We start from the raw sequence: 11,766 nt of genomic DNA, 5'->3' as shown, positions 1-11,766 counted from the left end.
AGGACCTCAGGTTCCGTGAGGGTTGATAGGGTAAAAGGGTAGAAGATAAATAAGAAGGCCCAAGACCATTAAGACATTTAAAAATTACTAAAAGAACCTTAAAATTGATCCTGAAGTGCACAGGGAGCCAATGCAGCGATTTTAAAACTGGTGTAATGTGCTCCCGCCCTCTGGTCCTCGTCAGCACGCGTGCGGCTGAATTCTGCAGTAGTTGTAAATTGTATATTCTTTTTGGGAAGACCAGAGAGCAGGGCATTGCAATAATCTAGGCGACAGGAGATAAAAGCATGCATCAGTACCTCCGTGCTGGCCTGAGAGAGAAACGGGGGACTCTGGCTATATTCTTAAGATGGTAAAAACCTATCTTTGTTATGTTTTTGATGTGTGGAATAAAAGTGAGCTCAAATCACACCCAGATTTTTTACAGATTTTGAGGGTTTAAAATCCTGTAACTTTGGTAAAAGTTTCTCTCTCTGGCCTTCAGGACTAATGACTAAAACCTCTGTTTTGTCCTGATTGAGCTGCATGAAGTTTGCTGCCATCCATGACTTGATGTCTACAATGCAGTTAAAAAGGGCATCAATTGGCCCTGTGTCATCAGGAGACACGGCTAGGGCTGGGTACCGAAAACCGGTTCCCATTTTGGAACCGGAACCGAAACCCGAAGATTCGAGAATCGTTTAAAAATGCGCATTTCAATTCTTTATTTCGATTCCTGGCAGTTCTCCCTGCGCTCTGAGTGAGCATCTGCAAGGACCTTTTTTATGATCTGCAAGGACCTGTGTGGATGACGCGCGTACTACGTCACATCCGCGGCTGCGCGGTGTACTGTGTAGACAAGATACGAAGAAAATGGAGGGAAGAGGCGCAAAACAAAAACGGTCGAAAGTGTGGTTCAGTTATTCAAGGAAGACAGACGGATTGGCGACTTGCAACACCTGCGAGAGAGACATTTCTTGCAAGGGGGGATGCACGAGTAATATGGCGAAGCATTTATTAACTCACGGAGTAAATGTGAAGGACTGTGGCGTCTTTGAACAATGGCTGAAAAAAAATCCGGCGGACAGCAACAACACGACGAGCTCGGAGTCCGACGCCAAAGGTTAGTAACGTTATACAAAAACAGATAAGCAGACAAGTCACATGTATTTGAATTAATGACGTTAATGTTACATATATCATACATTTTTGCTAGATAACAGTGAGAGCTCAGGGACAGAGAGAGACACACCCCTCCCCAAGGCTCAAAGCATTGAAAGTCCTTTCACTATAGCGGCGAAAAACAATTGTCCAATTTTCAAATAAAACAATTTATTCTTGATATATTCTATTTATTTACTTTCTAATTAATATTGGTATCGGAATCGGGAATCGAAAAGAATCGGAATCGAAATGAGGAATCGAAATAGGAATCGGAGTCGATGAAAATGCAAACAGTACCCAGCACTAGACACGGCGATGTACATCGTACATGTTGTGTATCGTCAGCATAACTATGAAAGCTCATGCCGTGCCTCCTGATGACGTCCCCAAGGGGAAGCATGTAAAAGCATTAAAAAGAGTTGGACCTAAAATTGACCCTTGGGGAACCCCACACTTTATCTTATGGGTTCTTGAGGAACATGTATCCATACTTACAAAGAAACTTCGATCAGTAAGGTAGGACGTGAACCAGTTAAAAACAGTACCAGACAAGTTTTTCTAAAATTTTACTTAAAAATGGTAAGTTGGATACAGGCCAGTAGTTATTTAAGACATTGGGGTCTAAATCACTCTTCTTCAGAAGGGGCTTCACCACCGCCGTTTTAAAGGAGGTGGGGAAGACACCCGTCTGAAGAGAGCAATTCACCAAATACAACAGCTGTTCCTCGAAGAATCCATAGAGTGTTTTAAAAAACGGTGTGGGCATTGGATCTAAAAGGCAGGTTGTGGGCTTTACCTGGGAGAAGACTCGACCAAGTGTCCTAGCATCAACCAGGGCAAAACTCTCCAGTGTTTCCTCCGGTAAAAGCAATGATCCAGGTGTTAAAAGCTGTTGGGATAAAAGACTGGATCTGATGTCATTGATTTTTCTTCTGAAGTGGTCTGCAATGTCCTCGCAAAGGATGTTATCTGTTGTTTTGGAGGATTTTTTAAAGTTTGTGTTTGTTAAAAGATCAAATGTGGAGAATAGGAATTTGGCACTCCGTTACCCATCAATATGTTCTCCGCGCAGCTCACGTACCCGGTCATGCCAACATCATCGCTGACTCTCTTTCCCGCTTCTCGTTTCAGAAGTTCAGAAGCTTGGCGCCTCACGCCGGCATCTTCCCGACGCCAGTTCCTCCATATTCAGCACTGACATTCAACTTGTGAATCCAGCGCTAAGACCCCTGATCAGCGAATCCCAGAGCTCCATCATCAATAGCCTATCACCCTCAACCCTCTCTTCCTACTGGACGGCTTGGAAAAGCTTCCACCACTTCCACAACCTATACAACATAACCTTTCCGTTGTTCGATCTCATCACCTTGACTTCTTATATCACTTACGCTCATTCCATCAGGGCAATCAAAACACACACCATCAAAGCTTACCTTAGCGGCATAAGCTTCTTCTCCAAGTTAATAACCGGCAGTCCGGGGCTGGCCACCAGCCATCCCCAAATAACTTCCCTCATCAGAGGACTCCTACGCCAAGAGCCAGCCACGAAACCTCATCGTCTTCCTCTTACTGCCGACCTGCTGTTCACCTGCCTCCACACAATCCGCTCCGGGTACGGCACTCCTCAAGTCGCCCGAACCCTGGAAGCCATGTTCTTGCTAGCCTTTTTCGGTTTCCTCAGATGCTCCAAATGTACCTCCTCAACCATCTACTTCGACCCGAGCCATTACGCTTGCATTTCCGATTTGTCCCACTTTTCAGACGACACCATGGTGTTCCACCTAAAGCAAACCAAAACCAATCAATTTGGTCCGCCTACACCTGTCTTCTTCAAGGTCCAATCACCACTAAACCCCTTCGAAACCCTCTTGAACTCCGGCCAAGTGGCTACACGATTCTGGTTTCACCATCACCTTTGCCTCATGCTCTCATTGTCCGGTATCGCGCCCCACAACTATTCTGGGCACTCCTTCAGGATTGGAGCTGCCACTTCAACCTCCCGTAGCGGCGTCCCAGAACACTTCATTCGCATCATTGGCCGCTGGTCCTCCCAAACGTACCACCGCTACATCCGTTACGATCTCAAAGATCTCTGGTCCGCTCAATCTCTGCTAAAATAATTGGAGGTTTTTGGGGATCCGTCGCCACCCGGGAGCAGCGGCAGATTCTCCACAGAAGCCCCACAACGCTCTCCATATCCAAGAATCGAGATTTTCGACATGTTGTTTTCTGTTCAATAACAATAAAATCCTTGAACGCATCTCGTTGACGGTGTGGTCCTTGCTAGTGAATTGTAGCCTAATTGGCGAAGTTTCAGGAGCAGGACCACACCTCAACAGTGCCAATTTCCGCATCCTATAAATAACCACCTGACCCTCTCCTCCGCTTCGCTCCCGCACTCAGCGCCCCTCCCCCCCACCCCATTTTTCTCTCCCTGCTCTTCTTTCTGTCCTCTCCTTCATAGGTCCATGAGGGGGTCAGTCGCTGCCCGGGAGTGGCGGCAGATTCTCCACAGAAGCCCCACAACGCTCTCCATATCCAAGAATCGAGATCTTCGACACGTCGTTTTCTGTTCAATAACAATAAAATCATTGAACGCATCTCGTTGATGGTGTGGTCCTTGCTAGTGAACATCATGTTAAGAAAATATGGGACAATCCTTTATTAATCCCAAAGTGGGGACATAAATCCAGATATTTAAATTGACTAACTTCAACTTGAAAATAATCACATCAGCGATAAGTGAGTCTCTCATGTTTTTGGCGAAGATGCGGGTCTTTAGTGAATATATACGACTGGATATATCAGACTTGGATGACAATTTGTAATGTTGAGTTAGGCAAGAAGACAGAGAGAGTAATTCATATACAAATGTAGTGCTGGGCGGTATACCGGTTCATACCGAATACCGGTGGTTTTTTTGTTTATGATATGCATTTTTCATATACCCCAATACCGGTGAGTGTGTAGCGTATGAACGTCGGGAACGCAGAGCGGCGGAACGTCGCGCCGCCGGACATTGTTTGAGAGGGGGCTGTTTAGCAGCTGCACCAAACAAGCAGCATGCGAGAGCACAGCCTGTGTTGAGCGTAAGATGCGGTGAAAAAATAGATAAACACGGCGAAAGTTTCTTTTTGCCGAAACTTTCGCCGTGTTTATCCATTTCTTTTTTTCGCCGAAACTTTCGCCGAAAGTTCCGAACGAGCAAGCAATGAAACAGAAGAACTTGTGCCGAAAAGAGGAGCCGTGTCTGTTGTTTGGAAATTCTTCGGCTTTAAAAAATCGACGTCGAACAAACAACAATATTCTGCAAATGCCGTCGGGCTAAAGTTGTAGCCGCTGTTCGCACTGCGGGAGAAGAGACGAGTCAAATGTCACTCAAAGACGCGTTTGCTAGGGGGACTGCCTACGACAAGAAAAGCAAACTGTGGAACTATTTATTTTTTTAATTTATTTGTTTCAATATTATTTATGGATGTTGCCTTAATTGATGTCCAGTGGATAAAGAAGTCTTCATATTGCAGTTACAGGAGACGTATTGTTTACATTGTGTAGCCAGTTGGTTTACAAAAGATGTTTTTTCAAGTTGCAAAACAATAAAGGGTTCTGTATTTTGACTGCAACAGTCATGCATTCTGATTCCTTCACATCATTAATGCTAGTGTGGACATTAATGTTTTTCTACAATATTCACTCCTTATGACATTAAAATATGTCAGTCCAAGCCAATTTACTGCAGTAATTATTCTCTAAATTATTAGAAAATTAGGTTAACACCCAGTCGTGCTTGAAAAAAAAAATACCGTCAAATACCGTGAAACCGATATCATTTTGAAAAATACCGTGATATACATTTTTGGTCATACCGCCCAGCACTATACAAATGTTCATTTTGTGGGTGAACTATTACTTTAATCTCCATTTTACAAATTCAAAAATAAATAAGTGTTGTTATTGTTGTACTTTACTTAAAAATGTCTGCCTTTTTGATTTTTTTGTCATTTCCCCCATGGTATCGGAAATGGTATTGAGTATTTTCCTGGGTATTGGTATCGAGTTTGAAAATCTAGCATGTATTTTAATTACAAAAAATTATGTTGGGCTTTTTTTATGGAGTGATGCAATTAATACACTGCATCCATGAGATGTTTCTTGTATAGATAATTATAGATATGAGTTTTAGAGACCGTGCAGAGGATCTCAATAGATGCCAAAACACATCAGCAGTTTCAATCACTCAAGGAAATCCACTCAGGCTGTGGTGCATGCTGTTAGAAAATGATTGATGAAACAAAATTGAAACAAATCACATTATTTTGGTTGACAAATTGATACCACTCGTACAGACTTCAGGCCCTATATTTTAAAAACATTGAATGGTAGATTGTTTTCTTCAAAACAGAGCTGCGGAATTTAAAAAGTTAACTAATATGCAAGTCTCACAGTTGAGCCTTGACCAGAAATGTAATTTTCCCATTGCTTTGTTTAACCTTTGCTTGCATGTGTGTGTGTGTGTGTGTGTGTGTGTGTGTGTAAAGTAAATGTTTAGTGCACTTAGCTGTAGACCACATTTAAAGTTGCAGGTTAGTGCATAAAGAAACACAACTAATAGCAAGCCTATTATGTCTTGGCAGTGCCAAGGTAAGTCTTCAAAGAGCTTCCTTCCATCAACAGCAACATAACTTTGACAAACTAGAGACATAGTTTGGGTCAAATTACCAACAGTAATAAAATCTAAAAAATATTATACCAATTGTATCTTACAGTACATGGGGGTTGGTTAACTTTAAGGAGTACTTATGCTTTCCCTCTTTACCCCCTTTCATCAACATCCACATCGTCAACATCAAGACTTTTTCAAGCATACATATCCAATATGTGTTGGATCTTGTAGAATGAGATTGGTTGGATATGCGTTATGTGGGTCCCCGGGGATGTAAAGGTGGTGACCGCATTTACCCCCTCTCTCTCGTTACTGTTGGAACTTTAGGTTATCTCCTTGACTCCAGTTCTGCTTAAATTGCTTGTCCTAACAGGTTAGCTCAGACAGTAGAGATACTTTTCCCAGGTTAACAAAGATGATTATAAAATGCTTGGTAACTTTTTATGTTGGACTCATGCACCTAACGTTTTCTATTTCGATGCACCCAAAATGTAAAAGGTAGCTCTTGCTATATTAGTAGTGTTATTGTCATTTCTGACTCCTCACTGGTTTGCACTGCCTGGTGCTGAATCGCTGCGGGGAGGGGGGCTGCTTTGCCCGCCATAAGCTGTCACATTGCACAACTTTTTCAGTCCTAATAACCATACCTTTGGGTGTTGGACGATCTGGATAACCAATCTCATACCATTGTTTAATTAATAGGCTGGATGGCTCACCGTCTTTCATGGATATGGGTTCACTTGAACTGATTCACTGATGGATTTATCCTCATATGACCGTTGACTTGAAAAACAATACCATGAGTCATCACTCTTTTATTCTGGGAGACGAACACCTAAATCTGACATTTACACGTTGAGGTTTAAAACTTGCAGAGACACGTCCCAGTGTAAGACAGTCAGGACAGAAGCATGGGTTAATGAGCCCCATTGTAAATGTAAATGTTGAGCAGTATGGATTGCGCAGCATGAGCCAGCAGCAGTGGATTACGTAAAGTGGATTTAGCTTTCATTTCCTCCAGGCTCTCCTGCTCTTTACTCAGGTTCACCTGCTGCCAGTGGCTTCTTGCCCACCTTCTGTTGGTGTTTATTTCTAGACCAACCCTCCTTCCTTTTCTCCTTTCTGTCTCCCTCTCTTCCTCCCATTTATCACCCTCCTCCACCTTTGTCCATCTCTTTCCAAAGCCATTTTTGATGAATTCTACTGCTTTCTTGTTTCTTCCACCTCTTCTTATCTTCTCCTTTCACCTCAACATCTTCCCTTCTTTTCATTACTTTCTTTTCTTCGTAACTCCCTCCATCCATCTCCTTACATTTCTCATAGCTACCCTTTCTTAATGAGCATTTTTCACATGTGACAAAATGCTGATTAAGAAAGGGTGGCTATAAGAAATGTAAGGAGATGCATGTATGCATCTCTCCACATCCTTACCTCTATCCCCATGTCCTCCTTTTATCTCCCTCTGTCCTTGCTTTGCTCTCTATTTTCATCCCCCTCTCTCTTCACAAGGTCCATGTGTTCTCTCTCTCTCTCCTCTGTATCATCAGGTCTCTACTTTGGCCTGGAAATATTGGACATTGAGCCGTAGGGAAGCTTCTGCTCACCTTCTGTTCCAGCTTTAAAGGGGTTAGTGCAATGTTGAATACAGGCAGTTTTAAATTGTTTAACTGCAATGGCTGTTTGTGGTGGTGTTTAAACATGTTGCTCTTCCATAAGCGAGAGAATGTTAATGTTTTCATGTAAAACTGAGCACTTTATATATGCGTAAATGCCTTTTTATATGTCACAAGAGGGATGTTGAGAGTTTCTTCATCATCTAGTGCCGCTGGATCTTTTTTGAATGTAGAACAATGTCAATATAGAGTAGTCTGGCAGTTACTCAAGAGACATGCCTGAGCATCCTGAAGCCACTGTTATACTTTATATCAGGATGGAATCATGATGAGGAACATTTGGATTTGTAGTCCATGTGGCTTTTTCCTTGCAGCAAATCGACATTCTCCAACCTCCTCAAAGTTCTTAATTTTCGCCTAGTTAGAAAACGTTGGATTTTCATGGACAGGTGAAAAACAGCTGCATGGAACCTGTGTTCCATGTCTGATTTTGTGAACTAACTTTGGCCTTGAAGTAGGGCTGCACAAAAAATCGTTAAAAAATCGCGATCTCGATTCACACATACATGTGATCTCATTTCTACACACGGCGATTCTTAAGCATTTTATATCTCGAGCTGCATCACAAATGCTCCTATTTCCTTCCGGATTTTTTGAAGCGCCCCCAAACGCAGCACTGCCGCTGCCTCCTCCCTCAACCTATGGTAAAGCGTCTTTACAACACGTGATTCAGTGGAGGAAGCCGCCTGCAGTTGAGTGTTTGGCAAGAAGGTACGTGTCCACAGTCAGCGGTGTTTCTCCGCGTCCCATTCATTGCGCCGGGCTCGACTCGCCGCCTCGGGAACGCTCGGGAACGCTCGCGAACGATCGCGGGAATCTTCCAAACTGAATGTTGTCGATCTAAAATAAAGACAGATTCAGCAACTGCATAGCTTATTTCTCGCTTAAAATGTTTTCAGAAACACCTTTCGGTGAACTATTTTCGTAAAATAAGAGAAAGTTTCCAAACGAGCCGCCATGTTGGTCTGCGTGAACTCCGGAGCAGACAGGACAGCTGTGAAAGCGATCGTCCAATCAGGTGCAGCCATGAACTGTAGGCGTTATTGTATGAAGGAGAGCGCCTGTCAATCATCCTAGATCGACAACATTCAGTTTAGAAGATTTTCGCGACCGTTCGCGAGCGTTCCCGAGGCGGCAAGTCGAGCCCGGCTCCTCTGATTAGCATGAAGTAGATTCGACTTCAACTTTATGCAAATGAAGAGCGGCCAACTGAGAAACACTGTACAACATGAGGGATTTCGGGAGATGAAAACAATGACAACAAACGGTACTAGATGCCCTCCTGGAACTACTTTTCAAACATTGCGCTCCCGAACACGTACAATAAGCAGCGGGCAGTGGTCGAGGCAGAATTGTGGGAAATCGATAATTTTCCCTCTACATCTGATTTATGGTCCAGTCGGACCATCGAGCCGTATTTGAGCCTGACGGTTCATTTTATAGCGCCTGATTCACTATCAGCCGCATGTCAAATTTTTTTTTTTTACTTTCGTAAAAATTACTTATCTTCCATTGATAGAACTACTACTATGCCTCTGCCAAAGCAACAACGTTTTTTTGTTTTGTTAAAGTTCATCAGTGCAATAAACATTTTGTGGAAAAAAATCGTGCAAGAGAATCGTGATCTCAATTCTAAGCAAAAAAATCGTGATTCACATTTTTTCCAGAATCGTGCAGCCCTACCTTGAAGACACATGCTCATGGATGCTGCAAGCATAAAGCAAGCTTTGGTCCCCCTTTTGTAGTAATGATTGTGTTCAGCAACATCTTCTCCAGTGGTGGTTTTGGCATGTTTTTGTTGTGTGGGTACAAATTCTTTAGTTGTGTTTGTGATAATTGACCCTTTGCCTACTCCCTGCCAAGAATGGCCACAGCTTTCAGAACGAGGTACAATGCTGAAATGGTGTATGGAACCTGAAAGTCTGGCAGCAGATATCCTCATGTTTAGCATTGTTTAGAAAAATGCAAGAAAATAGATTTGGATTAAACACTGTAAAAAGACCTAATTCACAGCTTAATCCATCAAAGAACTCCAAGGTAAGATGCTAATGTTAGCTATCTAACACGTTAACAAAAAAACATGGTTGAATCGTTATTATAAGTTACTTATGTTTTAGCTTTAAGTTTAGTAGCTATACCCTCCCTGCAGTCTTCAATTTACCTGCTCCCTATAATCAACTAGCCCTCGAGACCACCACCGCTAAAATGGGGCACAGACTTTATTTTACCAGCCCTTGGTTTGTGCCATTGTTGTGGCAAACTTATGCAGTATTGAGTTGGACTAACAATGGGCTAAAACATACAGTATTTTGGATAATGAAAGCTATAGGGAGACAACTAAAAGTTAGCTTCAAATAAAACAATGTAGAACATTGTTGTTCCTATATGTGGGTTACTTTTTCGACCAATGTTTTTTTTTTTTCCCATTACATGTGTAGCACTGCTGTCAATCAAAGAACATCTTGGTCAACGCTTCAACCAATCGATTGGTTGATATTGAGAACAAATCTTCACATGGTCTCCAGATTTACTGACTTGGCCAAAGTGCACTCTGCCCGGTAGGCTAAATGAATTATAAATCAACATAAAAAGCTATTTTTAGTATGTTACATTTTTAACATCAGAGATTGTCACACTGCATGAAAAGTGGGATTTTCGTCAGTTAGCGGCCCTGTAAATTGCCGTGGAAGTTCAGGTTTACGACTGCAAACGGCAATTTGCAGGAAACACCGAAAACTGACGTGAATTGCCGCAAATTGACGTGGGCCTTGCTTGGCAGTTGTCCCCCTATGACCCCCCTCCCCGTAATCCTAGGGGAGGCTTTAACATGTAAATGAAAATGCTGTGAGCTATACAAATGCAAATCAGGGTAGCAGGGGGAGTTTTACCCCAGGTGACATTTTTCTGAAAGTTGTTAACTTCATTTCATCTTCATTCAAAGATATAACTTAATTTCATCTTCATTCAAAGATACACAAAACAATTTGCTTCAACAATTACTTTTAATCAGGCTTTGCCACAAAGGTAAAATGTACATTCATGCAAACAACATCACAGTCTCCTAGAGCTCAACCACTGTGCATAGTGGCATGACTACAGTGACCCTTTCTTTGGTCTTGCTTAAATGCACAGTGGATGTGTTAACCACACATCTCCCAGCAATGCGCTCAACAGGCAGAAATGATGCTGGGTATGACGTGTCTGTTCCCTGCAAGCTCCAAACTTCTATTGGCCTCATAATCTGGACTTCAATTGCCCTATTGTTGTTATTAAACTTTCCCAGTATTCCATTAAAACGCTCAAATGAAAAACACCAAAAAGAATAAACAGGTCCGTAATCCAATGTTTGAATATTTCAATTACCTCTGTATGCTCCATGTCCAACAAAGCCTCCACATTTTCGAGTTGCTGGGATATCTGATGAAAGACAAAGCAGCGCTGCTCTGTAAACCTGATGTCCTAAGAAAGAGCTGTCTTCCAGAATCATGCCATGCCAAAGTTCTTGAAGCTCATCAACTAAGGGGTCTAAGAAAGCATTTATGTTTAGTGATGGCTCTTTTGGTCCAGGTATTAGTCCAACGAGAATCATATTTTCTTCCTTAAAACGGTCTTCACGAGGTAGATTCAAAATTACCAAGTAGATGGCTCCAACTGAATAAGGTGCATTTTTGAAAGGTTGGAACCAGTCCACATTCAGCATCAATGCCAAATTATTTGGCTCTGCTAAAAAAGGCTCTCCATTCACATACTGGTAGTCCTGCCATACTTGCCCATCATATACGTCTCCTAACACACCCTCAGGTATTTTCCGCTTTCGCCATTCTTCACATTTCGCTTCAAATCCAGGTCTTTTAACAAGTTCTTCCAGAGACTGCACAACACTCTTGTAACAGTAAGAACGTATTGGATTAACATACTCTTTGCCGCTAGAAGATTTTGCCTTTCTTAACAAGGCAGAGCCACATTTCTTCCTTAATGCAGACCTCTGCTGTGGGTGATTGTAGAATGGGATGTGACCACAAGTCGCCATCCCGTCTGAGCTCGTAGGTTTCAGTAAGCATGTATACTGTCATACATTTTGGACAAACCACATACTGTAAGAAGTTGTCACGGAGGATACCAGTCCATTTCCTCAAGGAGAATAAAGTCTTTGGAATGTTGCTTGCAAAGGCAGTGACGGAATTAGCACAGAGAACATTTCCAATTATCCACATGAAGTGTTTGGTGCACAGAAGAAGAGATGTGAGGGCATTGTCAGAAATCGTGAAGGTTGATTGCCATGACAAA

Source organism: Eutrigla gurnardus (genome assembly GCF_963514095.1).
Source record: "Eutrigla gurnardus genome assembly, chromosome: 5".
NCBI lineage: Eukaryota > Metazoa > Chordata > Actinopteri > Perciformes > Triglidae > Eutrigla > Eutrigla gurnardus.
This window is presented reverse-complemented; position numbering follows the sequence as displayed.